Source organism: Onychostruthus taczanowskii, unplaced genomic scaffold, assembly GCF_017590055.1.
Source record: "Onychostruthus taczanowskii isolate IOZ18803 unplaced genomic scaffold, ASM1759005v1 scaffold9, whole genome shotgun sequence".
In the NCBI taxonomy this organism is placed as follows: domain Eukaryota; kingdom Metazoa; phylum Chordata; class Aves; order Passeriformes; family Passeridae; genus Onychostruthus; species Onychostruthus taczanowskii.
Genome location: NW_024506993.1, coordinates 13,505,713 through 13,518,997, shown reverse-complemented (window position 1 = coordinate 13,518,997; position 13,285 = coordinate 13,505,713). Strand labels below are relative to the sequence as shown.

Genomic DNA, 13,285 nt, shown 5'->3' with positions numbered 1-13,285 from the left:
GTTTTATTATGCTGTAGGATTTTCAGTTATCAGAACCCTTCCCAGTTGTGATACTGTGACAGGAATGCAAGCTTTTTTCAGTCAGGAATTTCTATGCAGACACTGAAAGTAAATATAAAATAAATTAATAACTCTATATAACAGATTATGTGGTGGTAGTACAAGTTAGAATTCTAGAGCAAGAAGAAATGCATGTAGTGCAACCCATGATTAAAATGGTCCCTGTGAATTGTTTTCAGTCTGTGTTTAAAAAAAAAAGAAGTAGGTGGTGTTCTATTGAAGTCTTTAAAGATATCTTGCATCTTTTGCCAGTGGCTATTATGCATTCAGGCACCTCAGGAACAAAGAAATGACAGAGAAATGGATGGCCTGGGTTTAACTAAGTAGGTGATGGTACAGATGAGGCCTGATAAGCTTAACACTCCATCTCTGTGCTGCCACTGTGGTTTGCAAGGAGATTAGAACTGTCTGACTGTGAGGAGGGCAAGCTCCACAAATTCACTCATACATGGCAGTTCTGTAATGAGGTGATACTTCATTCCTTAAACTACTGAACTAGAACTGCGCAAACAGATGTGTGCCTCTGGCAGCACTGTGCAGGCAGCACAGGCTCTGCCATGCCTCCAAATGCAAACACAATGTCCACTTGCCACAATTATATTTTATTGGGGTACACTGTTCTTTGTGTGTTTGCTATAGTAAGGGACAAATTATGTTGTTGTGCAAAAGGGAAAGTAAATTTAAAGGTGTTTATTATGCAGGATAGAGTCTGAAGAGGATCTAAATATTTATTTTAATTTTCAGTATGTTGACATGACAAAATTTGTGTTGGAAATTGAGAGTACCTTTCCCTTGGTTATTTGCATTATGTTGTTTCACAGAAAAACTTTCAGAAAGCTCGCAAGATGGAGATGTGGCCCCACTTTGAGTGTTTTACACAGTGAAAACCCAAGGTCAGCTCAGACTCAGAGCTCAGCGTCTCTGTGTTTGGGGGCAGCAGTTTCACAGAACCACAGAAGGATGTGAAATGACCACTGGGACCCTAATTCACACAGGGTTGTCTTTATGTGCTGACTTGTTCTGCCTGCTTTAATATCACCACTTGTGATTTTAACTTCAGTATATGTTAATTACTCTGCTGCTTAGAGGCCTGAATGCAGTTCACCAAGGTCATTGCTTTGTGGCGCCCACTGAGGAATTTATCAATAGGTTGCCTTGCAATGACCTGTGATTGTGGTGCCTATGTTCGATGTTCTGAGGTTTAGTGAAATTGTATATTTTTATTAAGCAATGAGATGCAATCTGCTGATGGCAGTTTGCTGAACATTGTCACAAAGGATATATTTTTAAAATGGAAACTTTAATTTCCATGTCTGTGAAAATGCACTGTTAATTACAGCAGCCTAAGGTTTACTTTATACAAAAACAGTACTTAGAAGAACTTAAACACGATGAATATTTAAATTTTTTTCTTTAGAAAGCAGCAGCACTCTCTTTAAAACCAGAGAAAGAGTAACTTTATCTTGTTTCTTCTCCTAGAAGCTTGCTGGTCCAGAGACAGTCCATCGGATTAACAGGACCTCCAAATATTTTTTCCTGAGAAGGGGATGCCTCTATTAGATGCTGATCGCTTAAACCTTTTCTCTTTCTTTTTTTTTTTTTTTTTTTTTTAATTGTAAAGAAAGGGCATTATTTAATTAACAGTGGAGTTGAATAAAAAAAACCCTAAGTTGCAGCATAAGCAAATGTAGTTTTCAGTGATAAGGCTTTCCATTATGGGATATTGAACCACACAAGACTTAGAACATTTCTACAGGTACATTCACTAGGAGAGTGCTGCAGAAATGTAATTTTAGGCATTGGTCATTTATACTAAAACAACCCAACCAGAGCAAGATCATTTATTTAAGAAACAAATTTTCAAATTGCAGTACTTGAAAATATCAGCTGGCATGTGCATATGCTCCCAAAAACACAAGATGTTTTTTCTATGTGCAAATAAAGTAATATTTTTCAAGTGCTCTAAACGTATGAACAGAAAAGATACAGTAAGGAAATAACAATATGTGTTCATTTTATAATTAAAAAAATTTATGTGATTACTATGTTCTGCTTGCTTCCTCTCATGTGTGAAGGGAGGGAAAGTAAATTAATTACCATTAGCCTGTAGCAGAGCACACTGTGTTCTTTACAACTTCATAGTATTGATTTGGCTGTTACTCGTGGCTTCTATTCTCTGCTATGCAGATTGATGCGTCTTTAATTCATAGATACATTATCATTAATAGTGGTTTATTGACCAAGCAAAACAAAGCTGTTGTTGGGTCCTTTCTAGTGCCAAAGCTCTTGACTTTTTCTGATAAATGTATTTGTTTGTGCAGTCTATTACAGACTCTGGAGTTACATGGTTTATTTCTATATACTAGGGTGATGATCTGTTGTGGTGCTACTATAGGTAATACATTTTTTTTTTTGGTGAGATGATCTCTGTTGGTAATGTAATGAGTTCCCAAATTACAAAAAAACCCTTTCAGCTCCTTTTGAGAATCAGAAAAAAGCTGAATAAGCATCTGTAGGCACACAGTTTGTGGTGGTTGGAGTGGGGCTGGCCCAGCCCCATCCCCAGTGGCACAGCTGTGAGCAGCAGGTGAGCAGCACTGCCAGCAATGAGCCATGGAGTGCCCGGGGCACTGAGCAACCTCCAAAGGGAGCAGAGGGCACACAGGGGCAGGGCATCAACGTGAGGGGATAAAAGGCTGGGCTGAAGAAGAAGAAGGGCAGACCCTTACAGCCTCCTGAATGGTGTTACTCTGCATGGGCAGATGCTTGCAGCCTTCCGATTTGGTAAGGCGTTATTCTCTATGGGCTGAAGCTTTCTGAAATTGTGTGGGGATGCTCTGTGTATTGTGGCTGTCTCAACTGTGACAAGCATCCCATGTTTGTGTGTGTATTTTACAGTAAACTGAACCTAGAAAACTTTCTGTGTAGTAGAAAAAAAATGTGCCCTGCACTTTAACTTGAAATAGGTTTGCTTCAGATTTCATTCAGGCAAATTTCTTTCAAGTTTTCAAAAACAGAACTAAGCTGATGGTTTGTTGAAATGCTTCCAATCTGATCAGATACTGACTTGTGGGTACAAAAAAATAAATCTTTAGCTTGGTAGCCAAATTATTTTCTTGTTTTGTGGGATTTTTGAGAGAGGAAAAAAAGACAGGTTTGTAATACAGGCTTGAGACTGCACAAATTTCTGAGCAGAGGGTCTAAATCTCGCTCATTTTGGATGATAAGTTTTGATGAAGGTGGTATCATTAGGCAGATATGTACAATTAATAAAACCAGTTTGAGCATTCAGTTTTGCACGAAATAAAGGCAGAGATTGGGGCTGCTCTACTTCAGTCCTCTCTGCAACATTTGAAATTTCTCAGAGTTTATTTACTCTTTGCAGTGATGTTTGGGAATACCTACATGTGGGTATGATATGGTGCCCACTCTAGAGTATTCATCCAATTTTCATAAAAAATCCAAAACAACCAAGGAAAACAAAACAGAAAAACCCCAAAACAAACAAAAAAAACCAAAAAAAAAAAAAAAAAAAAAGAAAAAACAAAAAAAAGAAAGAGCTACAAGCAGAACTCTGGCTGAGATTTTGATGCACAGGACTTTTCCTTAATGAGGTTTCAAGTGTCATTTTTAAAAGTGTGAGAGAGGAAAAACTCTGTTGAGGGAAAAACTTGTTGAGAGGCAGCATGCCAGATGCCAGTCTAAGACTGTCACAGCTAAATGGTCCAACGAGAAAAGGATCTGCACAAGTTCTGCTGTACCAGGCATTAGTTTATATCATATTGCAGCCTTTCAAAGGCAGTTATTAAATATTGGATTAAGGGTGGTTTGGTAGTTGAACTTTAACCCTTTGTTTGTCCTTGTCTGTTCAGCAGTTTCCTTTATGAAGCTTTGAAGGAAATGATGATGGATATACCCCTCTCTAGAAGGATACAGCAAGGCTGGCCATCCTCTGCTCTTTCTTTGAAGTTTTACAAGTGACTGGGAATCACATATGGAAGTGAAAAGCATTAGCCTGTGTGGCAAAACCACAAATATGTTTTCACACTTCTAGGCAGTGCCAGATGCTATAGTTAGGTTCCCAAATATTTTTTTTCTTTTTTTTTATGGGTACATTACCCTGAATTCTTCTCAAGACATCTGCACTCAGACCACATGCAGGTGGTCTGATTTTCATAGATGCTGAGAATAGACTGATGTTGCTGGCTTTGATGTGGCTGAGGGGAGTCTAGATTTTTGAAAACATAGTAATTTTTAAGGTTCAGTCATGACGTGAAGAATTGGGAGCCTAAATTTAGGTACCCAAAATTCTGGTATTCAGATGTTATGCTTTTTCTTGTTATTACAATTCCCCTTCGATCTGAGTGTTCTGACACCTCTCTGAAGCCCTAAATCAATATCAATACTTTTATCAGGTGTGTACAGAAAAGTGCAATGATGATCCAGAGCAGCAGGGATCAATGCCATGTCCTTCAGACTAACAAACAATGACATAAAAAGCTCATTTAAGAGTTAATGTTGAAGGTACCATACAATGGTTTAGAGGCATCCAAGCAGACAAATGTTCATGGTATAGAACATTGGAAAATGTAATTTGTGTCCTGAGGAGATTGTGTTTCTTTTTCTGAGGAACAAAACAGATTAAAGATTCTTAAAAGCAGTGCTTTTTGGACCTTCTCAAAAGGCATGGTTATTGCTAAGCAAAGGTTTGTCTTGGAACACGCTCCTTTTTTTTTTTTTTTTTTTTTTTTTTTTTTTTTTTTTTTTCTGCATACATTCCACTTTATGGAAGTTTTCTTGGCTGCTCATTTTATTTTATTGCTCATTTAGGGGCAACCATGAAGGGTGAGAAGCCAATTGTGTAAGTTTTTCTTAGATGGAAAATAAGTGTTGTCTAATAAAAGTCTATAGAAACAGCAAAACCTGGTAGAAGAGCTTGGTGTAAGGCAGGCATAGATTGAGGGGGAACAGTAAGGAGAGAAAGAGACATTCAGTGATAAGAGGAGTGTAAAGAGGAAAAAAAAGAATTACCAGAATGTCTGATTGAAAAAAAAATTGTTTGTGGTTGTATCCTGTGACCTTACAGCACAAGCTGTGTCTTTTGGCCGTTCTTGTTTCTAGCAGCCATGGAGGTTTTGAAGAAGACAGTGCAGCTTTGTGTATGAAAGAAACTGTGGTAGTATCTCATCCCTGCTGAGAATTGATGGTGGCAGTGAATTGTCAGGTTTCCTACTTCTGAATCTTCAGTGGCTTAGAAGAAATGTCCAGGGTAAAAGGATTGCATTCTCAGATCGCTTCAGTGTTTTGTGAGGAACAAATTAGTTGTACATGCTTTTAGTATACTTACTTTAACCTAGAAATATAGCGAGGGCTTTGCCTTGGATGAACACAGCCTCTGGATTGTGTTTAATTCTGGACATTTATACCGATTGGTGTTTTGTTGCTCATGGAAAGCAGTTCATGTGAAATACTGTAGGGAGTTTTCAGGAGTATCCAGAACAGCCTTATGGAAAAAGGAGTCTCCAGGGCAGTTCCAGAATGTTCTTATTCAGTTTAAATGAGGGCTTTATGTTCTTTTCTAAAATAGAAGCAAAGGTGTGGGTAATTGTATAGACAGCTTCTGTGAAATATATTTCGAAAGCAGCTCTTAATAGCCTTTGTTAACTAGCTCTTGAAACATCCTTGCTGGCCTGTGGAGATGTTTCAGATGTCTGAAAGAATTTGCAAGACAATAGCTGCTTTATCAGCTATTTTCAGTGATGATTAAATTCACATTCAGGAAAGCCGGTGCGGTGACCCTCCTGTGGAAGGAGTCCCAGGTGCCTCTGCCATGGGCTCTGGAGATGCAGCCAGGCAAACCTTGCCAGACATTTGTTACTGGGGTTAGCCCTGACCAAAGCCGCTTGCCAAAGGGAAAGATGAGAATGTATTTCCAATTGCTGTTTGCTTGGAATTAGATTGCCTAACTAGTTATTTGGACCACCCATTTATGGTGATTTTCTTTTCATTATCTACTTCAGGTAAAAGTTGAAATACTGATTTAATCTCAGAGAGCAAGCATTTGAACCTCCTGGAGTGTGTTTCCTTGTCTTTTTATTTATTAGATGCTATAATTTATGCATCACTAATGTGGCTGCTTTTCTAAAATTGTACTTGTGATGAGAAGTCCTCCGTGGTAGAGCAGCTTTTATCTTCCCCCACTAGCTCAGCTGTTTTAGCCATGCTTGTATTCCAATTAATGCTCTTTACATGGCATTTTTGGTTATATAGATGCTATATATATTTATATATAGCTAGACATAAACATATCTAGTTGTGGAAGGTTCAAGGAGACACCTTGTGTGGCATTTCACAGATGGGGCAACGGAATGTTGCTAAATCAGGAGTTGGGTTGTTTGGTTTTGATGATCATTCAGCTTAATGCTTTAATGGATTTGGTTTTGTGGCATTTACATATAGCCATGAGGTAAAAATAGGTCAGAAGTAAATATCTTTGTAAAGATGCTGGGGGTATAGTGCCCTTGCAGTGATTTTAATGGGCAAATTATTTTGCAAGGAAAGCAGTAACTATTCTTGTCAAGTCTGCTGATGATAACAAATTTCCCAGGATAGCTGATCTTTGGCTATAACATACCAGGTACAGCATTGACTAGTAAATCACAGTAAAGAAGTATGCAAAAATATTCCAATATTTTGTTTAAAAAGTGTATTTTGTGAAGTAACCAAACTGGACTTTGAGGCAACAGGAGTTCCTCGGACACCAGGGTGTGTGAGAGTCAAATGTGAGCGGCTAATCCGGAGCTCCTAGGACTTGTTTGATGAAGTGAGTGAGAATTTCTCTGCAGAAAATGAGTGTGTCATCACACTGGACATTGCTGATGGATTTCATCAACACAGAGAGGTTCAGGAAAGGTTAATAGGAGTGTGTAATGTGGTGTAACACAAACTCTCAATTACTAAGGAGTTCTCTAATGTCAAGGTGAGGAGAAGTGTGCTGTTGTGATTCATCTTGCCATGCAGATCGAGAGGAAGTTAACAAAGCTGACTGTGGTTTATTGAACAGGGCATTGGAAGAATAACCAAGAGAGCGTGTTCTCCTTGTAGTTCTGAACTGTTGTGTGACATTGGGCACATCACTGAATTTAAGGACAGCCCAATATCCTCTTCTACATGGAGATTTTGATCTACATGCTTTATAAATTCTTTGAAACTCTGTGGGTGAGAAACTTAATACCAACTCTGAACTAAAATAATTTTGTTCAACAACAAAATAAAAAACGCCTAGTCGTTAATTTTGTTAGAGTTGCTCCACCGAATTAATACATTTCAGAGTCAGGAGGAACAGACAGCAGCATAAGAGTGGCACTCTGACAAAACCACCCCGCCATGGGGTCAGTGTGATAAGGGGAAAATACAAAATCTTGTAAGAATAAGAGATTTACAGATGAGTCTGTCGGAGGAGTGCACCATCTGTATTTGATATCTCTGCTGTGCCTGTGCCATCTGAGTACCCTTCTGCTCAGTGGAAAAGCTCCGACTCCCCCTCACACGCACATGTGATGCTGGAGAAGGCTTTTGAGTTGGCTTCCAGTTGGGTTTATTCCAGCAGTGCATACATGGTTAGTGACCCCTCAGCTCTAATGAGGCAGTCAGAGCCAGTGCTGGATAATTTTAAATCTTCTCCTGGGAATTGCTCTGCCATCTCCCACACGCAGAAGGGATGTGTGCTGTATGGTAGAGCAGTGCAAGAGCTCAGGCTACATAAGGGTGGAACTGTCACCAGTTTTGTCCCATCAATTTGAATATGGTTGTTGTCTTATAAAATGCTGTGATAGACTTTCCAGATGAAAAGTAATTTATATTTGTTTTGATTCAAAAGCCCAAAACCATGTTTTGCTACAGTCCCTGCTCTGTGCATAGTTTTTAAAATTTTAACAGAACTGTTAATGGGATAAGGCAGCAACTAATGAGAGATTTTGGGTTTGCTCCATGTATATGGCAGGTTTTGGGTTCTATAATTTAAAAAATCCACAAAACCAAAACCTATATGAAGTGTGAAGAGGAAGAGGTGTTTTTAAAACACCTTGAATAAATGACATTTAAAGAAAGATTGTGCAGTTGTGCTAAAAAAAAATACATGTAAAAATTGTTATACATTAAGAGGAGTAAAGAGAAATGAAGGGGTTTGATGTTAGATTACGATGAAGAATAGATTATTCAAGGAAAGAAAAAATAATTTCTTTATGCATAGAAAAGTAGTTTATTGTCGACCTTCTGATCCCTACAATTTAAAAGAACTTGACATAAAAATTCAAGGCTACTTCAGCTAGGAAACTCAACTTTAGTGATAAATTCATGCATTTAGGGGTAAAGAATATGGTCAGGACTGTGGCATAGCTTTTGACTCTGTAACTAAAGAAACTGCTTTAATAGCTGCAAGTTGTATCAGCTGCAAGCTTTTTTCAGCCTTTCAGTGTCATTAATTACATTTGGTTTTTGGGGTATCTCAAATGTAGGATCAAAATAATTCTAATAAGTTTATTAACTCCTGTGGTCCTTCAGTCCAGCACTGCCTCTCTGGAGGGAGTCACTGCTAGGACTGGCATGGCAGAGGGACTGAAGCAAGTCCAAACAGTTCAAGCACTGCATAGCACAGCTTTTCTGCTGGGCCAGAGATATTAATTGAAATCAAAAGTTGGTGATTTAATCAAAAGTGCATGTTTCCGCAATCTGTCTTTACATTTACAATGTTGAGGCTTGCACATCTGAAAGTGGTTTTTTGAAAATGGCATGGAGTAAACACACATTTAATTTTTTCATGGAAACAATGGATAGATTGGATATTTGATCTGCCATTTGCGTGCTGGTTCTGCTTTTTCATTATAAAGCATAAAATGTATTTATGCACATATAGTTTTAACATGCCTTTGACAAAATCTCTCAACCAGCAACATTTGTGAAGTGTGTGCAATAGAGCTACGAATGCACCTCAGAGGCAAATAACAGCTCCAAACAGGCAACACAGAGAGATGACTTTTAAAGTATTATTGCAAGATTCCTGTTGAATTCCTTTCTTTAATCAGGATGGTAGTGGTATTTACTGGCTCTGAAAATCCCAGGGAGGGGGAAGAATTTTCATCATGAATGGGTAGTGTTCTGCAGATGTACACAGCAACCAGAGCCCTTTTGAAAGACTGAGACTAAGGACGGTGTGCACACATGTAAGTAACTTGAAATATTTTTGTTTACAGCAAAAAGGTGAATATCTTGGTTATGAGAAGACTTGATAGAAGTAGATAGAAATAGGAACACAAAGACCTTATTTCTCTTTAGAAAAAAAAAAAAACAAGGAGAAAAATATTTGAGCTGTAGTCAAGAGTCTTGCTTCAGGAGTGGATTTCTTTTCCTGCCTTGGTCACTCAAACTCTGTGGGTTTTGGTGTGGTTTGGCTTTGCTTTGGTTTTGTTTCTTTTGGGGGCTCTTCGCTATTTTTTTGTTAGCAATTCTTAGTTTGTGCGTGTTTGCATTGATCTTTCAGTGCCAAATATTTTGATTGCGTTAAACACTTCTGATCTGAGTTTTGTACAGATAGGTTTTTTTGTTTGTTATTTCTAGATGATCATTTACCAAGAAAAAACCCCCACACCTAAACCAGTGAAAAACATAAAAGCATTAAGGGTTCTGACAGTGAAATACTGTCTGTCTTTCCCCGGTGCTTATGTGAAATGATCTGGCAAAACAGATACTGAAGAAATAATGTATTTTTTGTGGGCTTTCTCAAATGATAAATGTTCTTGTCTCTCTAGAGAATTTCTTACCAAATGCTGATTTTTGCAAGCCGACAGAATCAGCATTTCAAGTATTTTTTTTTATAATGCAGCAAATCAGAAGTTGTACCTGCTTCATCTTCTAGACAATTGGAAATTCATTTATCAGAAGAAATTTCCAACTATGCCTCTAATATTTCATACTCTTTTTAAGCAAGTCAATTGTTTATAGCAAAGTTAGAACTATTTTCTCTCCTTTTAATAACAATACACATGTATTATTGCCTATGTTACAAATGATGAGAATTATCAGTATTTCTTAATGAAGTAAAATTAGGGAAGATTGAAAAAGCCTAGGGGTTGTTTTTTTTATTTTTTTTTAATAAAACAAAATAACAACTTTGTCATCAGCTTCATTATTTTTACAGGGCAGGGAAATGGTCATTTAGGGCATTGCTTGTATGAGCACCTTCATAGCAATGTAGTTTGCAAGTATGGAGTATAAAGGCGAGCCTGGCCCAAAAGCTTGTTTTTTTCCACTACTCATTTTGCTTAACTGGATCAATAGTGTCATGCTGCTTTTTCAAGATGACATCAAAATATAATAATTTCATTAAAAAAAATTTATTCAAGAGGGACTATGTCTTTGCTGTTTTAATTTATTGAAACGTAAACCCAAATTTAATATGTAAAAACTTAGTGGTGGGGAAAGGATGATGGCCTGGAGGTCAGACAGCCTCAGCAGTGAAAGGAAGAGAATGCAGTATTAATGATGGCCTTTGTTGTGGTTTTATTGTGGTTTTGTTTTGTTTTTTTCACTGTCCTGTGTGATTCAGGTTTCTTGCATTGACAGTTGTTATAAAATCAGGTTCTTTATAGGTGGAATTTAAATCCCAGCATCCTGCAGAGTGAGCACTGAGGGCACAGACACACCCAGGTCAGGCTGGCACCTCTCCCCTCCAGTGGAATTCCAAATATGAAATACATATTACATAAACCTCTTGGTTGCCAGGGTCTTGCAGACCAAGTAAGCTCTCCTGGTGTTGTTGCAAATGTTCTTGAAGGTTTCCAGCAACTGAGTAGAGTTGCACACCATGCAAGATGTGGGGTCTTTTCAAATAGATCTGAAATAATATCCTCTGTTTCTTCCAGTTTCTTCTTTTGTGTTGGAACTCTGGCATTTGAATTATGAAAAAATGCATTTATTTACTATGAACTGGCATAATTATAAGATCATAAATTATGAATTAAGAAATCATTCACATCTCTTTTGAGTGCAAGTTATTTTTAGTTTTCAGAAGTACCAGTTACTCAACATTGAGAAGTGTGGCTTTTTAATGTGCTTTCACAAGAGCCTAATAGACCATGTGGTAGGGCTCTGTGTGCCTAGAAAATGTTGTGGGTTTCAACAGTTCCATTCAGTTTTCAGGCAAACGCAGTGAATAATTGCCTGGCTTTCTTCACTCAATGGCAAAGCTCAAATCAATAAATCTGGTGACCTGAAAGCTGTCTCTTCAAGTGATGCATTTTAGAATACTTTCTGAAAACTCAAAGGTCAAGTCTAAAGGAAACATTTTTATCAGGAGGTGATGTGTTGAACATGATCTGTGCAGCTGGAAAGAAGTGATTGAAATTTGTACTTGATTTGCTTTAAATTCTCCAAAGCTTCAAATCCTGTGGGATGAGGACAGGCATTGACATCATTAATTAACTGGCAGTGTTTTCAGTTTACTGATCATTTACTGCATTTTATCATGGTGTTTGTTACAATAACATTTGTCTCTCTTGTCTACTGTGCTCTTATATTTACTCCAGTGAATAAAAAATGAAACTGTATTTTTCTATAGTAGAAAAATCCCTTTTATCTCTAGTAATGACGTAAATGGACTTCAAGAATCGAAATCAGAACTCTGTTGATGGTATCTAAATGCAGATCAAAAAGGGGAAAACCCCAAATCTCTTTGCCTGCCTCGAGGGAGTAAAATGCAAGGGGTTTGTTTGAGGTTTCTTATGTTGCTAGATTGCTATTAAGGTCTCAAGCTTGAGATCCATGACAGGCAATAATGTGGAAAAATGAAATTATTTCTGAAATTACATATATTAAAAAATTGCCCTAAACATTTACTGACAACTTTGTATTTTTAACTTTGCCCCAAAATTGTCTGAAAATTGTTTTATTAAATACTGTTTCATTATCAAAACATTCACAGAAGTTTTTATAGATAACTCTAAAGTTTAAAGGAATTACAAACTGTCAGTCTATCTTGAAAATTAGTTTTGTTGGGGGAAATGGGTACAACATGTGCAGGCATTTTCTTAAGAAAAGAGTCCTTTCTTGCATCGCCAGCCAGGACATAACTGGTCCTGGCTTATTCATTGTTTTGAATATTTTAATATTCTTCCAGGTACTTTGAACCACTGTTTTTGCTTACCTTGTTCTCCATTGTCTTTCTGGAGGTCTATAACAATCATCATTCTGCAGGCAAATTTTAATTTTTTTTTTTTTTTTAATGACACCATTTAATTTTATTCACTCAAACTTTGTGGGTTGTCCCAAGAGTGCGGTAGAGGTTGGGGAGATATTTTTGGCACAGGGGGTAATTGGCAGGAGGCAGGTGTGACTTCCTCTCCCTCCCTGTGTCAGGCAGATGCAGGTTTGTGGTCAGGTGAAAGGTTTGGTGATGGGCAGTGATCAGTTCAACAAAACTGCATGTTTTAGAGAGAGAGAGGCAAAGAATAGCCAGAGTGGAAGCCAACAGTTCTTAGAGTACAGGCTGCGGTGGAATCATGTGGGGAAGAAGAATGTTCTCAGCATTAAATTATTTTTAATAATTAATTTTTACAAAGCTTCCTCATAAACACCGGTGAGGAAAAAAAGTATTGATATGCAGAAAACAGAGAATAAAACTTGTTTTGAATATATTTGTAGTGCTTGGGCATTCTGAGAGTCATTCACACTGTGAAATGTGGCAATGCTCATCATAATGGATAAAGGATGCTTTGATGCTTGTGTTTGGGTGAAAGCTCAAGTTGATGTGCTTTGTTTAGGCTTTTCTTTGCATGAAAAGTTAAGCACGTCTAGATAAGCTTGTAGTGTATGTACTCCTAATGTAAGTGTTGTACAGAGCTTGTGAAACAGGCATCTGCAGGAAGCTCAGCTGAGGAGGAGGATTCTAGGTTGCTGAGGCAAAGGGATTGCCAATCATATCACTGTTTTTACATGATTTTTGGAGGAGATACAAGGATTTTTTTTACCTTTTTTTGGCTCCTATTTAGTTGTGGGGAAGAGTAATTTAAACTTTGTGAAGGAGAGTTATCATTTTCCTGCCGTGCATGAGATAAATATTTTTATTATTTTTTAAATGGACTTCTGGTTCTAATCCAGTTGTTCTCTCCCCATGACAGCCTCTTGGCACAAAGCAGCCTGCTGTCATGCAAACAACATCAAATAAATGAAG

The 13,285-nt window shown here is 37.7% G+C and overlaps 1 protein-coding gene across 1 annotated transcript in view; it reads left to right on the top strand.

Moving 5' to 3' along the window:
• CACNA2D3 (calcium voltage-gated channel auxiliary subunit alpha2delta 3) overlaps positions 1–13,285 on the top strand; it is a 408,036-nt gene that overhangs the window by 85,359 nt on the left and 309,392 nt on the right. The gene's annotated exons all lie outside the window — the stretch shown is intronic.